This window comes from Nannospalax galili, unplaced genomic scaffold (assembly GCF_000622305.1).
Source record: "Nannospalax galili isolate Female #2095 unplaced genomic scaffold, S.galili_v1.0 scaffold995, whole genome shotgun sequence".
Taxonomy (NCBI): Eukaryota; Metazoa; Chordata; class Mammalia; order Rodentia; family Spalacidae; genus Nannospalax; species Nannospalax galili.
The window spans coordinates 1,228,340-1,246,735 of NW_008337291.1; the positions used below are offsets into that span (position 1 = coordinate 1,228,340).

The 18,396-nt window shown below is 42.7% G+C and overlaps 1 protein-coding gene across 8 annotated transcripts in view; it reads right to left on the reverse strand.

The window, feature by feature from the left end:
• Mgat5 (alpha-1,6-mannosylglycoprotein 6-beta-N-acetylglucosaminyltransferase) overlaps positions 1-18,396 on the reverse strand; it is a 339,269-nt gene that overhangs the window by 271,789 nt on the left and 49,084 nt on the right. For 4 of the 8 annotated variants that reach the window (XM_008832463.3, XM_008832459.3, XM_008832461.3 and 1 more), the window contains exon 2: positions 13,122-13,171. The exons of the other annotated variants lie outside the window; for them this stretch is intronic. The gene's annotated coding sequence lies outside the window, so the exon portion shown is untranslated. The remainder of the gene's footprint in view (positions 1-13,121; positions 13,172-18,396) is intronic. 8 annotated transcript variants of the gene reach the window in all.

Here is an 18,396-nt window from a genome sequence, read left to right on the forward strand (position 1 = left end):
AGTAGAAAGAGATGGAGCGCTGGCTCAGGGGTTAAGAATTCTGGTTGCTCTTGCAGAGGACCTGATTTTGGTTCCCAGCATCCATGTTGGGCAGCTTACAATACAATACCCTCTTCCAGCCTCTGCAAACACCTGCACATGCACACGCGCATGCGCACACACACACACACACACACACACACACACACACACACACAAATAAATAAATAATCTTTTTTTAAAAAAAGAGTTTAAGTAGACAGAAGACCTCAAGTCAGAGGCTCCCAATCCTGGCCCATTGTTTAACCTACAGAGTGCCCCATTCCTGGTCCTTCTCTGAGCTCCTACTTTAGCTTATCTACTATATTAGATTTCAGGAATCCACAAATTGTATGTGTGTTTGCAGGTTCATGTGTGCATTGCATATAGAGGTCAGAGGTCTACTTCAGGTGTCGTTTCTCAGGAGTTGTCCATCTCTCTTACTTTGCCTGAAACTCACCAATTAGGCTTGGCTGGCTAGCTAATGAGCCCCAGGGATTTGCCGGTCTCTGCCTCCCCAGCACTGGGATTACAAGCACATGCTATCAAGCCTGGCTTTTTCACATTGGCGCTAGGGAATTGAATCAGATGCTTGTACAGCAAACACTTTACCAAATGAGCCATCTCCTCAACCAGAACCCGTAAGTTTAACTAGCCTCTTGTCTGGATGATTTTGGCACAGGCCCAAGAGCAGCTTTGTTGAACACCAAGGAGAGTATGGGTCGAGTGTGCATATCCCCACCAAGAGAACTCCAGGGTGACAAGATGCTGAACTGAAAAGTCCCAAAGATCTTAGTAATATAACTGAACTGGCTGAGGTCCACATGGCCCGAGAGAGCCAAGCTTTGCACCCAACTGAGCTCAGGGCAGAGGGTGTCACTCTGCCAACTTTCTTGGTCATTGCTATCAGTGGTTTGGTAGTTCTGAAGAGTTCTGGGTCAGAATGCTGGCTAGAAATGTAGGGTTGGCCAGAGCTTGGGAACAAATGTGCATGCCATATAGTACGTATGAAATGCCTATGAGAACAAAAATTCCCACCCAGAAGGCAGTTGGAGGCTGGCTGCTCGGTTTGGGAGGAGGAAGCAGAAGATGGAGCTGTTCCATTCTTTAATAGAAAGAGTCATGACTAACTCAACTTGGCTACCCAGAGTTTCAAGAACATTTGTGTGTGTGTGTGTGTGTGTGTGTGTGTGTGTATCTGTATGTCTGTGTCTGTGTGTCTGTGTATACATACACCTGAACATGGAGCCTAGAAGAGGGTGTCAGATCCCCTGGAGCTGGAGTTACAGGTGATTGTGAGCTGCCTGAAGCAAAATTGGATCCTCTGGAAGAGCAGCAAGCACTCTTAACCACTGAGTCATTTCTCCAGCCCCAGACCTATGTTTTAAAGCTAGCATGTGTGTACCCATGTACACATATTATCTTGAGGGTTACATAGTTATAACATTAACCAAACTAATTCGATTTGCAGGCAATCGTTCCAGAAAGTATCATTTATTTCTCCTTCCTAAAAATAAAAAAGATGGAGAGGAAAGGAGAAGAATGCAAATTGGCACAGCAGAAATTTGTGCTTAAGGTGTAGAGAACGATTCAAGAGCAACTCAAGGTTTTCTGCAAACGCCTATTCATTAACCCGGTAGGAGGTGTGACACCATCTGGCACTCCTGTCCAGAGGAAGACAGACTGCTCAGGATCAATTCTGAACAGCAACAGCAAGCAAGTTTATTTTTACCCTTTAAAAATTATATGGACAAAACTGCAATGTCTGTGTTAGGCATGCCAGGGTCATTCAACAGGACTAGAAAGTGGAATCCAATACTAGGATCTGACAGAAGCCAGCTTTCATCACGAGTGATTAAACATTCTCCCAGCAAACCCCACAGAGCCTGGGTAGTGACTCTTTAACAAACCACAAAGACTTCAGGCATGCAAGCAAAGGAGACTGCACCAGATCCACGGACACCAGGCTCAGACTGCAGCGGCTGGGCAGAAGTGCTCCAGGGTAAGTCCAAGGCCAGTCATCATGAAAACATCTGGGAACAACTATGAGGCAGGCCTCCTCTGCCTGGTTCTCCCCTGGGGAATTTTATCTCTACATATATGGAATATTTACCTCATTATATGAAGATGGTATACACACATATTTCATATATATACACATATAACCTATACATGTTATACTTGATTTCTTAAAATGCTTTTTCATATCTTAGTATCACATTTTAAGCATTTTCCATGATATTAAATACCCTTTGACCACAATTTAAAAGCTAAGTAGTATTCCACTACATAAACATATATTTTCATTAAATAATTCCACACGCATTTAGTTTGCTCTCAATTGTTTTATCCAAAAAACTAATGTGAATTGTCTTTCACATCTATCTTTAGAGTGTCTTTTTAAAAAAATATCTCATTTGTTAATTTTTTTATGTGTATGAGTGTTTTGTCTGCATGTAGGTAAATGTACCACATGCATGCAATGCCCCCAGAGGCCAGAAAAGGTGTCAGATCCCCTGGAACTGGAGTTATAGGCGGCTGTTAGCCACCATGTAGGTGCTGGGAATCAAACCCAGTCCTCAGAAAGAACAGCAAGCATTCTTAATCACTGAGCTATCTCTCCAGCCCCTAGAGTATCTTTAAATTTTTTTAAACAGTTTTTAGTAAGTTACCGAGGATTGATCTGAAACTTATATTCCTTCTGCATTGGCCTTAAGTAGGGTTATAGATGTGTGCTACTTGTCAAGTAAGAGTAAGTATACTGAAAAGTAACTAATATACCATGTAAACATGAAGACCTCAGAACTCATGTAAAACAAACAAACAAACAAACAAAAAAAAACTTGGCATGGTGGCATGGCATGCTTATAATCCCAGAGCAGGATGGAGACAGGAGGATCCCTGGGCTCACTGACCAGCCAGCCTAGCCTACTTGGTGAGCTCCAGGCTAACAAGAGAACTTGTCTCAAAATACAAGGTGGACAGAGCCTCAGGAATAATTTCTGATTGTCCTCTTAGCCTCTACATGTGCATATATGCATATGTACACACATCCACAGTCAACACACAAGAGCACCCACACACACACAGAGACATGCACACAAAACACATAGTGATGGACTTACTACAGAAACCAAAGGACATCTGGGAATGAAATGAATGTTCCCGATAGTCTACTGAAAATGAGGAGGCCTGCAGGAAAGATAGTCCAAGGTACAGGTCAACTAATCTCAGGTCTTGTGGGGACAAGAACATTGACTCTAGAGAATGTAGTGGACTGGATACCAGCAACTGTGGTAGTGGGAAGGAATCAGCAGGCAGTGGAAGAATTCACCCTTTAGAATAGAAGAGAAAGAATAGTTTATGAAGTGGCTGGGCAGTGATTAGAGTACAGCTCGAAGCACAGAGCAAAGGGTGAGGAGTAGGGGTCCTCCACTCGGAGAAGAAATTTTACCAGTCAGGGAGTGAGTTTCTCTGCATGCAGACTCCTGGGATGTAATTTGTGCCATGTAATGAGGGTGGTCCAGACTGGCCAGGGTATTCATTTCCAGTTATGTCATCTCTGCCATGCAAACTGGGGCCATGCAAATAAGGGTATGCAAATTGAAAATCAGGACCATGCAAATGAGAGTGGCTCTGGCTGATCAAAGTTCAGCAAGCCTGCCTGCTCATCCCCAAGGCAGCAGCACGTTCATCCAGGCTTTGGGTAACCTTTCTGGGAATTGTACCCTCTAGCAGCCGGAGCAAGAGCTTCTGAGCTGTCAGCAGCTTCTTATAGACACAAAGAGCATCAAAGAAATTTTCTAAACCACATCTGTGAAATTTGTAAGATTAGAGAGGCTCTCTATGGCTCATTTGGTAGAAGGTCACTATAAATTCCCTCAGGCAGCAGGGGCAGTTTACTTACTATGCAACTAAATCAAGTTGTAAAGGAAAACTAGAATGACTTAGGCCAATCACATGTACTAGCAGACCGTAGACCAGAAGCAGCTGGGCCTCCATCACCAGTCACCATCTTGTGCCTTCTTACTTTGCATAGAACATTCCTGTTGTATACTAAAGCATGTGACTGGCCTTTGTGTCTGATTCTTGTGGGGAAGACTCCAGTCCTTGGAACTTCCTATTAGGAGAGTCTGTTACTCAAGAGCCCCTTGGATCACAAATCAGTGTATACTAAAGGATGAGATAACTCAAGTGGGGGATCATCACCAGAAAGACCCAACCATGTGACCAGAAGAACAAAGCTACAGTCAGCCCAACAGGGAGGAGAGGGGGCTGAAGGCTACAACACAGACTGCATTCTTGTACTCAGTGATTCCAATATAATGACACCCCAATAAAAATTCTGGACACTGTTTAGTACAGTGTCTGGTGGGGAAACATGTGGTTGTGACAGAAAGGTGTCACCCCCTACTTTCACAGGGACAGGGCAGAAAATGTCTCCTAGAACTTACCGTCTCTTTACTGATCTCAATTTGCAACCTTTATAATTAAATTAAAAGTAATTAAACCGGGGAGTGGCTCAGTGGGTAAAGTGTTCACCTCTAACACATGAAAACCTTAGTTCAAATCCCCAGAACTCACATGAAGTTGGATGCAATAACACGCTTACTGCAAGAGGGGAAGGCAGAGACAGGAGAAGCCCCAGAAGTTCGGGAGATAACTGGCCTTATGTATGCAGAGGAGAACAAGAGATCCAGTCTCAAAGATAGTGGAAGGTGAGGACTGACACCCAAGATTGTCCTCTGACATCCACATGTGCACCATGGTGCATGCAAGCCCACATGTACATAGACATAATGATTAAGGGTAAAAAGTAATCGTAAGTGGTACATTGCAGTGATCTGTGAGTCAGTCAGTTTGATGAACTATCAAAGCTGAGGGGATCTTGGGCTTGGGAACACCTTGAAATTGTAGCCAGTCAGAAGTGTGAATAGTCTGGAACCTCACCACAGCAGACACAGGAAAAGTGGGTATAGTCCTATTGGACACAAGTCCCCTTGGCTAATAGGTTCTGCAGGAGTTCCAAGTGTTCACTGGACTGTATTATAGCATCCTCTCCACTTTTAATCAGTTTGACAGTGTGCACTGGTTTATTGCCCAGGTTCAAAGAATACCACCCTTATTTGTGAAAGATTATGGCCAATTGTTCATGACTAGAAATCTTCTCTCACTTAGTACAATAGCTAAAATGTTGGAACTTCTGTGATGGTTAAATTCGCTTGTCAATTTGACGAGATCTAAAATCAGGAGAGAGATGGGGCTTTGGCCATGTCTGTGGGGGATTATGTTGATTAGGTTGACTGAGACGAGATGGGAAGACCTACCCACAGTGGGTGGTATCATTCCCTGGGCTGGGATCTTAGATTGTAGAAAAAAGAGAAAGCAAGTTGAGCACTGGCATTCATCTTTCTGTTTCTTGAGTGTGGATGCGATGTGACCAGCTTCAAGCTCCTGATACTGTGGCTTCCCATAGTGATGAACTGTACCCTCAAACTGTGAGCCAAAATAAACCCTTCCTTCCTTAAATGCTTTGGTTAGAGTATTTCATCTTAGCAACAGAAAAGGAACTAAACAACTTATCTCACATACAGTCTCAGAACTTTCTATGTGTATTAACTCAATCTTGACAGTGCAACTTCAAAGAGTGTGTTATTTGCATATTAAAATGAGAGGACTGTAGCAAAATGGCCCATTTAAAAAAAAAAAGAAAAAGAAAGAGTGCACAAAGTTGTCAGAAAAAAGTGATGGGGAGATATAGGAGGTGTTGGAGCAGAGTGAGTGGCTGCGGATTTGATCAAAACGCCTTATATGCATGTATGAAATTCTCAATAAAATTTTTTTTTTAAGTTAAAAAAAAATAAGAGGACTGAGGCACAGGAGGAGGAGATATCCCCAAGGTCACATGATGAAGGTGCCAGAATTCAAGAGGCTCTTCTGACTCCAGAGGTAGCCACTGAGCCACAGCCCAGTGGACAGGCTGTAACTGCTAGTGGCACCCCTCTGAAGAAGCCCTCGATCTCTGCCCCATTCAGCATTCTCACCATGAACACATGTCAAAGTCCTTGGGGAAGAATGTGTGCTTTGCAATGATCAAAGTATCAGGCTCAAACTGCAGCTCAGGAAAACGAATTCTGAGAATGCTACACTCGGGGAGGCTGTTTCTCTGAAAATCCTTTCCAATAAAAATATAAATTAACAGCAGGATGTAAATGGAAGTGGCAAGCTCACTATAGTAAGCACACAGGTCCCAAGTCATTCTTTCTCTTCATGGTTAAACCTCCTTCACCTCACCTCAGGCAGAGCCTCTCCTGGTCTCTGGTCTCCTCGCTTCAATTTTCCCCTATTATTTAAACTCCAAAGTGTCAACTATTTCCTCACTTTTAGTTACCAACTGGTATCATAGATGTTTTCATTGTGTTGAGTGCAGCAATTAAAACCTTAGGCAGGCAAAGTGGTGATTTTCAAATATGAATTATATGCTTGGAGCTAGGAATGTAGTTCATTTGGTACAGTACTTGCCTGGTATGTGTGAAGCCCTGGGTTGCATTCCCAGCAATGAATAAAACTATCCTTGGCTACATAGAGTTCAAGGCCAGCCTGAGCTACATGAGACAATGTCTCAAAAAATAAATAATTAGTTAATTAATTAAAATTTGTACCATCCTGGGGCTGGAGATATGGCTCAGCAGTTAAGACCACTGGCTGCTTTTGCAGAAGGCCGGGGTTCGAATCTCAGAACCCACAGGGCAGCTAACTACTGGCTGTAACTCCAGTTACAGGGGATCTGACGGCCTCTTCTATCCTCCATGGGCATTGCACAACATGGGTGGTCTCACCTACATGCAGGCAATACATGCATACACATAAAAAAAATAAAAATAATAAACAAAATAAAAAATAAAAAAAAAATCTGTACCATTCTAACAATGGCTTACCTAGCATGGGGATCTTCAGTAGATATCAAACATACCCCATACAAAATCATTTCCAGCAATAACCATGCAGTAATCCATGCATAATATCACATGCATAAATTGTTCTTTGGTCTTAAACTATTTAAGAAGAATACTAGTATTAAAGTGACGTTTAAGATAAGTAAAATACTTCTCCTGTGAATTACAATGTTCACTTACCAAATAACATTAACACTTAGGATTCTTACTTCCTTGCTGTTTCAGATTTTAATGATAATATCAAAATCCTCCAGGACCAGCAAGATGGCCCAGGGGGTAAAGATACTTGCAACCAAGGCTGACAACCTGAGTTCAATTCTCAGGACTCACATGGTGGAAGAAGAAAACCAACTCCTGAAAGCTGGCCTATGAACTCCACATGGTTGCCAGGGCATGTGCGTACTAAATAAATAAAATGCATATGCATACAAAATGAATAAAATGTGAGAAAAACAATCTTACCCTCTACTGGTCACACTGAAGGGAAAAACTCCACTTTGCATCTTTGTCTTTAAACTGTGCCGTTATTTTTTCTTTTACAAGTCTCTACTTAAACACAGTAATACATTACCCCATAAGGTGTAGAGGCATGAACCATACCTGCAGGAAGGTGTAACACTTCTGGACTGCCAGAAATGTACTCAGTGTGTGGCCTCAACCCGCAGGTGTCAGGACCAGGTGTCCCAATGGGCGAGTTATGTGAATTAACTTCCATAAGGAAACCAATGATTGGTAAAGGGCTCAAAACAGCTGTGCTAATCTGAAGCATTTGCTTACAGAGGAACGCTCTGCCAACCACAGGGTTAGGTCCCAGCAAACCAATGGTAAATTTAAAATATTGATGTTGAGAAAGCACTGAATATCCTTACCTACCAAACACCACAGCATAGCTTAGCATGCAGAACACTGTAGATTCATGCAGGGGTGTCAAACTTTTTGGGGTGTGTGTGTGTGTGTGTGTGTGTGTGTGTGTGTGTGTGTAGGACACAGAGAGAATGACATTGAATGTTTTCCTCATGAGCCATCTACCTTTTAAAATTTTATTTATTTGAGACAGGGTGTCCCATTGGCCTCTAATTTGTAATGCAGGGTTGACGGACTGGTCAGTGAGCTCCCTGAATCTGGCTGTCTCAGTTTAACCAGCACTAGGATTATAAACCCATCCATTTTTTAAAGATTTATTTTTATTTTTAATTATTCATATTTATATGTCTGTGTAGGGGTATGTGCCTGTGAGTACAGGTGCCTATGGAGACCAGAAGAGGGCATCAGATCCAATGGAGCTAGAGTTGCAGGCAGTTCTGAGCCGCCTGACTTGGGTACTAGGAACCACACTCGGGTGCTTTCCAAGAGCAGTACATGCTCTTAATCACTGAGCCATCTCTTCAACCATACACCCAGTTTTTCTTTTTTCTCATGTGGTTTCTGGGGATGTGACCCAGGTCCTCAGGGCAAGGCAGGCACTTCATTAAATCATCTCCCCAGTGTGAATGTTCAACCTTTTGATAGTGCGATATGATGTCATCTACAAATACATTGGTCATTTTTATAGATAACTATCCTAGGACACGTGGCTTGCAGGCCATAGCGCAGACAGACCTGTGAGTGTCACCTGTCTCCATTGTAACAGCATGGCAGGAAGCTGTGGACTGCTGCTCTGCTCAGTGTTATCAGAGAGCATCACATATCTCACTAATCTAGGAAATGATCCAAATTCAAACTCAAAGTACAGTATTGACTAAACACACAATTTTCATACTATCACCATGCCAAAACCTCATTACACTGAACCATCCTAAACGAAGGAATCTCTGTATTACCCATGAATACCTAAACACACAGTTAAGAATAGCAGCGATGACTTAGAACTTAGGCCTGTAAGAGATTATTTTTTCCAGAAGTGTAAGCTATCCCTGGCTCTGTTCCAAATTGCTCTCCATCCCTGCATACCAACCCCTCCCCTGATCTCCCCTTGTCTCATTCTGAATCTCTGAATTCAGAGCAAACACAGGTTTTTGCTTTGTGTTCATTCATTTACTACCCTAGGAAGAGAAAATCCATGCTTCTAAAGACAAAGCTTTTATCAAGTCACTGTAGCTCTGCCACCTCTCACCAGGAACCCCTTCCCAACTGCCCCATGCACTAGTGCAGTCACAGGTCCCCTCAATTTGAGTGCTACTTACTTTATAAAGACCCAGCATTACTCTTAACTCATGAATACCTGGATATTTTTAAATCTAAATGTAGTTTATGGCATAAGCCCAGTTCTTTCTCGGAGAGCACGGTCACTCTGGGCTGCTTGCCTGCACGATCACTAGCCAACAATCTTGCAACCTCCATCCTCTTTTTAGCTCTCCACTGTTTCTTACCTCAGTGAATAAAAATGTCACTTCTGGTGTTGGGATGTTAGCTCAGTCAGTTAAGTGCTTGTCCTGTAAGCATGAGGGCCATAGTTTGATCCCCCAGAACCCATATTAAAAAACAAAACAAAACAAAACAAAACCCAACAAGGTGTGGTGGTGTTCACTTATAATCCCAGCTCTAGGGAGGCAGAGGCAGGTGGAGTCCTTGGGCTCCTGGTCTGCTGGTCTAGCCCATTAAGTGAAATATGGGCCAATGAGAGATCTTGTGCTTTAGTTTCTTTCCAGTTCTTGTTCTTGTGATAAAACATTCTAAACAAAAGCAACTTACTAAGGGTGGAAAGGATTTATTTGGCTTAAACTTCCAGATCACAGTCCATCACAGAGGAAAGTTGAGGCAGGAACTCAAATAGGCACTTGAAGCAGGAACCATGGAGTAATACTGTTTGTTCGCACACAGGCTCACGCTTAGCTAGTTTTCTTAACAACTCAGGACCACATAATTAAGGACAGTGCTGCCCTCAGTGGACTGGGCCCTTTTACATCAATTAGCAATCAAGACAATTCCCTACAGACAATGCCGACAAGCCAATCTGATCTTGGCAATCCCTCAAGCCAGACTCTCCTCTCGGATGATTCTAGGTTGTGTCAAGTTGACAATTAAAGCTAAGCAGGACACCCTGTCTCAAAACACAAGGTGGATGGTGCCTGAGGAACAACATCCAAGCCTCCACATGCTATGGCACCTCCACACAAATACTTACCTCCGACACAACAGTGGGCCTAGTGGAGGTGTTCAGGTCACTTAGGACATACCCTCAAAGAGGCTTCAAGGTAAACCACCTTAGGTATACTGTCCTTTCTTCCTCCTCTCCTTTGGAATCATGACCACGAGGTGAGCAGGCCTCCCCCATTAGGTACTGTTACCATAATATACTGCCTCACCATACCCCCAAACCAATGGGGCCAACCAATCATGGGCTAAAACCTTCAAACCTTGCACCCAAACTGTGCACCCAAATAAACTTTCTCTTCATAAGCTGATGTACCATAAGCATGTCTTACAGTGGTAGAATACTAGAACCGTAAGTCAACAGAGACATGATCTTGTAACATGGTGCAAGGAGAGAGTGAGTCACTGTGTCACCTTCACTAGGGTCTGTCCACTTGTGGAGGGGCCACATGCTATATCCACTGACAGCTATTTAAAGGATGATAAGGAATGTAATGTCATCTGTTATATGGCTTTCAAGTTGTAAATGTCAGTGACAGTCATTCTGCTGCTTTGGGAACTCCTCCAACACCAGGCTGACAACAGCCCAAACCGACGGCTCTGGGGGAGGCTGACAGACAGCTGCTCTTTCAGTAGTCATTCTTAGTAGAGCCAAAAGGCCTCCTGCAAAGGCAGCTAGCTATGGCACACTGAAGTGAGAGGTGGCAGAAAGATATAATCCAGGAGTCCTACATGATGCTAACACATCCACCTGCTTCATGAAGGCTAGCAAACCCGCAAGGTGGAGAAAGAAGAGCAGGAGGGAGGTGTGGAGACTGCTTTAAAAAACACAGCACAGGGGCTGGAGAGATGGTTCAGCGGTTAAGAACACTGGTTGTTCTTGCAGAAGATCCAGGTTTGAATCCCAGCACCCACATGGCAGCTAACAACTGTCCGTAACTCCAGTCCCAGGGGATCCAACAACTTCTTCTGACCTCCACGGGCATTGCACAACATGGGTACACTTACCTACATGCAGGCAATACACACATACACATAAAATAAAAATAATAAATAAAATTTAAAAATTAAAGAAAAAAAACAGCACAATAAATGCAGAAAGATACTGTATGTTCTTTTTAGAGACAGGGTCTCATGTAGCCCTGACTGGCCTCGAACTCACTATACAGCTGAAGATGACCCTGGCCTTCTGATCATCTAGTCTCCGTCTCTCTAGTGCTGGAATTACAGGAATGCACCACCAAGCCTAGTTGATGCAGTACTGGGGATGGAACTCAGGCTCTGTGTGTCCTAGGCAGGCACTCTACCAACTAAGCCACATCTCCAGCCCCAAATACTGATTTCTAAGTGTAAGTTACTGTATTGCAGAGCAAGGACAATATACCCAGCACCAGCCTCCTAGAGCCAGTGTGCTGCCCACAGTTGCTGTTCCTGGAAATCTTTAAAGAACATTGAATGGACTAATAGCTAGCACTCAACCAGTTTCAAGGAGAACTTTCCCTAAGGATAGATTGCTCAGCTGTTCAGTTCTTATAATGGATTCACATTCTTATTAAGCAGGGTATGGGCATTTGATATGATTCCTGTATTTTAAACACAAGGAAAAAAAACAAAACAAAACTCCAGGTCCTTAGAGATTCACAAATCCTTTGAGCTTCTAAAGGAGATACTTCCTGTTACTCTGGTTTCTTCTAGAGGGATGGACATTCAAGGTGACAGCTAGAGAAAAATCTCAGATAAAAGTCACATGGTCACATGTTTTTTTACTGCTAACTTTAATGCTTTTATTCACACTAAGTCATTCTTCTGCTTGTGTTTTGCTGGGTATTTTTGCTCCTATGATGTGGTTAGAGTCTGACTGCGTTCAAAGACCCACATACATAAAAGAAATAAAAATTAGAAATGTTTAATATTTTATTGTGTTGGCCCCATAACCTTGACACCCAAATCCCTTCAGCCTGTGAAGTCCGAATGTTCCACTTCAAGTTTACCAAGGTAACCTCAAGGGGAGTTTGAAGCACTACAGGGGATCCAGAGAATGGAAATAAGGAAGTACTTAGCAAATTGTTTTCTCTATAAAATATGCTCTTTATGAGAGACAAGAAAATGGACTCCTTGAGCAATGGTTCCTCATACAGCCAGAGTTCAGAGGCTGTGCAATTTGTGTGTGTGTGTGTGTGTCTACATGTGGCATATGTACTTGGTATGGCATGTGTACTTGGTGGAGGGGGGATTGCATGCACCTATGTGCACACATAGAGGCCAGAGAAGGACATCAGGGGTCCTGTTCTATCCCTCTCTGCCTGACTCCCCTTGAGACAAGGTCTTTCATTGAACCTGGAACCAGCAAACCCCAGCAATCTTCCTGGCTGTCCCCAGAACACCGAGGTTACAGGTATATGACCATACTTGGCTTTTTATGTGTGTGCTGAGGATTTGAACTCAGGTCCTCATGCTTGTGCAGTAAGTGCTTGTCCCCATCGAGCCCTCTCTGGAACTCCCTTATTGGGCACTTTGTAGATGTCATGCTTTCTACTTCAGTGGCTCTACTTATGATCATATCATGATCTTCTGAATGAGGCCTGGGATGGGCTGCTTCAGAAGGGAGCACTGCTTCATGAGAGTAAGCGGCTATGATCAAACTCAATAAATTCATATTTGGCAAAGACTATATGAAATAATAAATAGACTTCTGTTAATTCTATGAAGACAAGATGTTCTTACACAATTAACCTGATAGACCAATTCTATCCTATCCTTTCACCAGATAGCTGAAGACGTCCTCAGAATTACAGATGGCAAGGGGCCACCCATAGCCCTCTGCAACCAGATTCTCTCTATCTTTTATTGTTTTATTTGTGTGTGTGTGTGTGTGTGTGTGTGTGTGTGTGTGATGTGCATGTATACACATTTTTTGAGACAGGATCTCATGTAGCCCAAGCTGACCTCAAACTCTAACATCTGACTCAAATTCTTGTTTCTCTCTCTTTCAAAGTCAAACATCCTGACCTCTGTGCCCAGTCAGGATGAATATCTGCCCATCACAGTACTTACATGGTCTAATGGATCCTCCTCCAATGTCCACTTTCAGATAGGAATCACTCCTGGAAACATAAGGACAAAGACATCTCTAAGTTCTCTGTTGAAAGGCATGTACTGCACAGATGGGCTGACAAAGAGCTTGTCCGACCTCTGCTTCTTACTGTTTAGAACCCAACCGCCTAAGAGGGAGACAATCTTCCCCTCAAAGACACCAAAGCACAGGGGTTGGGAGATGGTTCAGTCAGCAAAGAGCTTGTCTCTCAAGCATGAGGACTGCAGTTCCATCCCCAGAACCCATAGGAAAAAAAAAAAAAAAAAAAAAAAAAAAAAAAAAAGCCGTGTGCCAGATGTGACGGTGTGCATGTGTAATCCCAGTGACAATGAGATGAGAAGTGAGTCAGTCAGGCAGATCCCTGGAGTGCCCCAGCCAGCCAGCCTGGCCTATAGGGTGAACCAGGCCAATGAGAGACTCTCTCTCAAACAAAAGGTGGATGGCACCAGAGGAATGCCACCCAAAGTTGTCCTCTGACATCTATGTGCATGCACACAGAGGAAGAGAGAGAGAGAGAGAGAGAGAGAGAGAGAGAGAGAGAGAAATAGAGAAATCAATTCCTCAGAAGTATGTTAATACATACAGACATAGAGACATACATATATATTATATATATTATCTTGATTATCTTGTTTGTTAGGACCCAACTATATCCATTCAGCTGAAATAAAGTTCCTCTTAGCAAGGAAGAAGTATTTACACATTTCAAGTCTCAGTGGGCACTAAAGCTTTTACCAACCCTAACACTTCCTAACTAGACCACATTAATACATTACTTCACACACAGGGTTCCAAGTATACACACAGATGAGTTCAAAAACAGATAGCTCTATTACAAAGACAGAGGAGTTTGCAAGAGGATATAAGCCAAGCCAATTACAAGCCTGCTCATTCAAATATAACGCATTACTTGTAGCTGCTTCCCCTTGCAACATTAAAAAAAAAAATCCATTTTAGGGACTGGAGAGATCCATCTGTGTTTAAGAGTACTGGCTACTCTTGCAGAGGACCTGGGTTTGAGTCCCAGCACCCACAAGGTGGTTAACAACCATCTGTAAATCTATTTCCAAAGGATCCAACACCCTCTTCTGGCCTCTTCAAGCACTGCACACATATGCTGCACATACATATATACAGGCAAAACACTCATAGACATAAAAAAAAGTCCATTTTAGGGGCAGGAGAGATGGCTCAGTGGTTAAGAGTGCTTACTGCTGGTCTAGAGACCCAAGTTCAGTTCAGATCACCCACTTAGGGTAGCTCACAGCTGCCTATAACTCTAGCTCCAGTACTCCATGCCCTTTTCTGGCCTCCACAGGCACACATGCAATGCACATACCCACACACAAGTACACAAGACATACACATGAGAGAGAGGTCCATTTTAGAAATGCACCTATTAATACTATGTGTTTCTAATTTAGCTAAAGTTTTTCCTTTGTAAAACTAAAAGAGGGATTCAGGGGCTAGAAAATGGCTCAGTAGTTAACAGCACTGGTAACTCTTGCAGAGGACCCAAATTTGGTTCCCAACACAAACACAGTGTCTAACAACTGTCCATAATTCCAACTTCAGAGGATCAGATACCCTCTTCTGATCTCTGTGGGTACTGTACAACATGGGTGCAATTACATACATGCAGGAAAGATATTCATATACATAAAATAAATAAATTAAATAAATAAATAAATAAATAATAAATAAATAAAACTAATTTTTGGTTTGACTCTCAGCACTGCATAAACTGGGCACCGTGGCACATGCTTGTAATCCAAGCATTCGGGAGGCAGAGGCAAGAAGATATGAAGTTCAATGTCATCTTCAACTATATAGTGAATTTGAGACCATGCCCACAAAAGTTACACACACACACACACACACACACACACACACACACACACACACACACTGGTTCTGATATCCATGGGATGTCTCAGCAGAAAATTATAAAACAGCCAAGGCCTTCAAGAGGAGGGAAGAAAGGAGGGAATACGTCACCCCACTACATTCTCCCATTCAAACGGACTGGTTAAGTCTTTTAAAACTAACCAATTAGCCCTTATTCTTAAAGGCTTTATGAAAAATGCAATTTTCTTCTGAACAGGTTTGGTTATTTTTAATCCATATAAAGGCAATTTCCTTTCTCTATGGCCTGTGGCACAGAAGTGCATTCACAGTGTTGACATCTTTGTCTGTGTCAGCAGGCGCTGAGCAACACCAGAGGTGGGGTGGGTACTAGGGTAACTTGGGCAAGCAGGCTGAACCTGCAGACATTCTAAATCCATGGTCTCCAGGAAACAGTGAGGGCTCAGTAAATGTTTACTGATGGATGGAAGACTGCAAGGAGCTGAATCAATACAAGTGACTGTGGTCCCCTTTTTTAGACTAGTTTCTGTCTGAGATGGTTTTGAGTAAGGTAAAGAAATGGATTCTGAAAAAAGACTACATAAAGAAAAAAGAAGCTACTATCTTTAATAAATTCCAGTTACCAAAATGTGGGGGGGGGGACATGTGGATATGGACATGTGTATGTGTGTGCATGTGCGTAGGGAAGAAGTTGACACTGAGTGTTTTTCTTGACTGCTCTCCACTTTGTTATTTTTGATTATGTGTATATGTGCATAGGGGGAAGGAGCATTTGTACACATGGGTGTTGATGCCCATGGAAGCCAGAGATGCTGGCTTCCCCCTCTGGAGCTGGAGTTACAGGCACTTAGGAACCATCCAATGTGGGTTCTTGGAACTAAACCTGTGTAAAAGCAGTATGTACTTTTAACCACTAGACAATCTCTCTAGAATCTCATTTTCGAATCATGAACTTTCACCGAACCTGGAGAGCATCAATTTGCCACAACTGGTAGCCAGTGAGATCCAAGGATCCTCCTATCTCCACCTCCCAGAGTGCTGAGGTTAGACGGGCACTACTACATCTGGCTTTTTACATGAGTGATAGGGATCTGAACTTAGGACCTCATATTTAAGCAGCAAGCACTTTACTATCTGAGCCATCCTCTCAGCCCCTCAAGGTTTCAAATTTTCTAGAAAAGAATATTCAACATTTTGTTCCTCATCAAAAATACCTCACTCATGAGAAATGTGTAGGCCAATGAAATCAACAGGCTAAATAAAATCAATTTATTTCCCATGTGGTTATTCTTTTATGTTTTCATAAGCATCTCATTTAGTCTATTACATGACAATTTTCCTTGTGAGTCCCCATGGGTAGTGTGATGGTTTGAATGTGAAATGTCTCCCACAGGTTTATGAATTTGAATGTGTGATCCCCAGTAGATATCCCTGTTTTGGAAGGTTATGGAACCTTTAGGAGGTGGAACCTTGCAGAGGAAGTAAGTCACTGACAGCAGGATTTAAGGGTAGCATAACACAACTCCCTGTTTTCTCTCTGTTTCCTGTGTGTGGATGAAAGGTGGCATCTCTGTTTCCCGACTGCCAAGCCTGTCTCATGCTCCTGCTGGCATGCCTTCCCCACCATGATTAATTGGATTCCTCTGGAATGGCCAGCTAAAATAAACCCTTTTCTCTTCTAAGTTGCTTTTGGTCATGGTTTAGTTTTTTGTTTTGTTTTTGTTTTTTGGTCTTTTAAAAAAATATTTTATTCATTTTTATTTTATGTGTATGCGTGTATTGCCTGCATGTAGGTAAGTGCACCCATGTCGTGCAATGCCTGTGGAGGGGAACGATCATGATTGCAAGAGGTGTAAAGAAAGCAGCCAGTGAGCCGAAGAGCATGAAGCTGCCAAAACGTTCTTTTTTCAGTGCACAGGTGATGTTGCTTGGGTTAAGCACATCAGACTCTATCCCTTTAATAGGGACAGGAATGGCAATGCCTAAGAAAGGTGAAACAAGATAAATTGAGTCATTTTTATGACCTATTAGTCTCAGATTAGTTTCTCTGGGATTTTATCATGGTAACTTTGTGATAATGAAGCGTATTGTAATTCCTGGGACCCACGGCATTTATCAGTGTACCCTTTGACACATAGAACCTGTGAACCAATCTTTTTTTGTTTGGTTGTTTCTTTTCTTTTTTTAAAGACAGGGATAGGGTCTCCCTGTAGCTCCAGCTGGCCTGGCACTCACTATGTAGACCAGGCTGGCCTTGATCTCACAGAGATCTGCCTACCTCTGCCTCCCTAGTACTGGGACTAAAGGTGTGTGCCACCACACCCAGCTGGTCATGCTATTTCAGCACAGCAACAGTAAAGTAACTAATACAAGTAGTAAATGATGTATGAATCACATCAATGAAAGACTATTCATTGAAAAACTGTGAGTGATGCAACAGATTTTTTTTAATTATATTTTTTAACTATGTGTATGTGTGTATCTATATGTACATATGCCATATGTGTGCAGGAGCCTAGAGAGGTAAGAAGGGGGCATCATATGCCCTGGAACTGGAGTTACAGGCAGCTGTGAACCACCCAAAATGGAGCCTGGAAACTGAACTGGGGTCTTCTACAAGAGCAGTGAGTACTCTTAACTGCTGAGTCATCTCTCCAGGCCAAATTTTTTAAATGTTATCCTTCACTTTCCCAAGGACTTTCAAGTCTCAATTCTTTTTCTCGAGCTCCAGCCACATGGTTAAGAACTACCTTACACACCCAACAATCAACTTCCCAAGTAACAGAAAGAATACTGCATCACCCTTGATCCTGGACATTTGCAAAATTCATGGCCAGTGAGAAACCAAAAGGTTGTTTACTTTTACCGTTGGCAACACTTTCATGTTCAAGTAATCTTAAATCTCATTTCCTGCAGGGCCAAGTGTATAACATTAATGAAACTTTACAGCCATTCCTAGCTCTCTTTGTAAAGAAAATGTTGGAGGAAGGAGGAAGTCCATTCTCCTTTCCTAAGTTTCAAAATAGTATACTACTGTAGTGTCCATCAAAAGTACACCCAAAATATCATTTCTAGGGGTCAAAAGGCTCTCTCAGTTTTGTGTATGTGTGTGTGTGTGTGTGTGCTTATGCATTGATTCACACAAAGAGAGACACAGACACACAGACACACACACATACCGTTTTTATGAGACAGGCTCTCATGCAGCCTAGGTAGGCCTCCAACTTTCTAAGTAGCTAAGGATGACCCTGAACTTCTGATTCTCCTTCCTGCACTTCCAAAGTGATAGGCTAATAAATGTGTGCCACCATGCAATACTGGGGATGAAACCCAGAGCTCTGCACATGAGAGGCAAGTGCTCTGTGGACT